This window comes from Anopheles coustani (genome assembly GCF_943734705.1).
Source record: "Anopheles coustani chromosome X unlocalized genomic scaffold, idAnoCousDA_361_x.2 X_unloc_38, whole genome shotgun sequence".
Lineage (NCBI taxonomy): Eukaryota > Metazoa > Arthropoda > Insecta > Diptera > Culicidae > Anopheles > Anopheles coustani.
Genome location: NW_026525146.1, coordinates 233,282 through 235,000, shown reverse-complemented (window position 1 = coordinate 235,000; position 1,719 = coordinate 233,282). Strand labels below are relative to the sequence as shown.

Below are 1,719 nucleotides of genomic sequence, written 5' to 3'. Positions count from 1 at the left end.
TACACGGAATCGGATAGACGGACTGGCCGCCACCCCTACGTGCTGAGCTTCTCCCGTTTCGCTCGCAGCTACTCAGGGAATCCCGGTTGGTTTCTTTTCCTCCCCTTATTAATATGCTTAAATTCAGGGGGTTGTCACACATGAACTGAGGCTTATGTACCTTGCGGTTGTTATCGTCACATCTGGCTTGCGACTACTTTGTTTCAATGTCCAATATGTACCGTTGGACTCGGTTAACGGGCTGTTAGCCCGCGTGTGGTTTAACTCACTGATACCTTCCATTGCCCATACGCTAGTTTGTTTGTGTTCCTTTGGTCAACTTCCATACTTGAATCATTTGTGCTACCGCTGCTGCTTCGACGCTACTTTGACATCTTCGCTTCTATTTAAATAAATAAATAAGCTGAAGCTAGACATCAGTAAACACCACCACAGACACCACAAGCACGCCTTCTCCTCGTACTTCCGCCTCACGCGGGAACACGGACGCTCTAAATACTTCGAATTCCAATGCCAGTATATTGTAAACCACGGGTTCTTTAATGCTAGCGGGTCGTCGCGACCCTAGTTAACATCATGGTGCACGTCTCGTGACGGGTGTCACGGCGTAGTTAAATGTATGCGATACATTTCTCAAATATAAGCGCTCAGTCATCTGTACATCATGGTAGGTTCCCACGACGTGCAATATGCGTTCAACTTATCAATGTTCATGTGTCCTGCAGTTCACATTATGACGCGCAGTTAGCTGCGGTCTTCATCGATCCATGAGCCGAGTGATCCACTGCCGAGGGTGACTAACTTGCGTAAGCCGCCGCTGTGCGCGTATACCCGTTCCCCGTAGGGAGGAGCAAGCCGCCGCTTAGAGACGAAGCATAAAGTGTCCTCATTCCACATAGGGCAAGCTGGATGAATCCATTTTACCCAGGACGGCCGAAGCGGCGTGGACCAGGGGAGAACTGAACCTTATACTTCACACCACAGTAAGTCTACGTGTCCTCTTCCACATAGGGCAAGCTAGAACTAACTATCTTACCCAGGACTGCCGAAGCAGCGTGGACCAGGGGAGGAACACACTTTTCATGGAAACGTAAGGCATCCATGACTGCCATAACGTAAGCCGCCGCTGTGCGCGTATACCCGTTCCCCGTAGGGAGGAGCAAGCCGCCGCTTAGAGACGAAGCATAAAGTGTCCTCATTCCACATAGGGCAAGCTGGATGAATCCATTTTACCCAGGACGGCCGAAGCGGCGTGGACCAGGGGAGAACTGAACTTTATACTTCACACCACAGTAAGTCTACGTGTCCTCTTCCACATAGGGCAAGCTAGAACTAACTATCTTACCCAGGACTGCCGAAGCAGCGTGGACCAGGGGAGGAACACACTTTTCATAGAAACGTAAGGCATCCATGACTGCCATAGTGCGTAAGCCGCCGCTGTGCGCGTAAACCCGTTCCCCGTAGGGAGGAGTCAAGCCGCCGCTTAGAGACGAAGTATTAAGTGTCCTCTTCCACATAGGGCAAGCTAGAATGAACTATCTTACCCAGGACCGCCGAAGCAGCGTGGACCAGGGGAGAACTGAACTTTATACTTCACACCACAGTATTGAGTAATGTGCCCTCTTCCACATAGGGCAAGCTGGAATGTTCCATTTTACCCAGGACGGCCGAAGCGGCGTGGACCAGTGGAGGACTACACAATCATGAGGTTTGATATCG

General features: G+C 50.7%; 2 non-coding genes across 2 annotated transcripts in view; both read right to left on the bottom strand.

The window, feature by feature from the left end:
• LOC131270531 (large subunit ribosomal RNA) overlaps nucleotides 1-154 on the bottom strand; it is a 4,091-nt gene extending 3,937 nt beyond the window's left edge. The window contains exon 1 of the ribosomal RNA XR_009179593.1: nucleotides 1-154. This exon is cut by the window's left edge and continues 3,937 nt beyond it. This is a non-coding gene — a ribosomal RNA (large subunit ribosomal RNA).
• Nucleotides 155-641: 487 nt separating this feature from the next.
• LOC131270537 (5.8S ribosomal RNA) lies at nucleotides 642-796 on the bottom strand. The gene has a single exon (XR_009179598.1). It is a non-coding gene; the product is annotated as a 5.8S ribosomal RNA (ribosomal RNA).
• Between the last annotated feature and the right edge of the window lie 923 nt (nucleotides 797-1,719).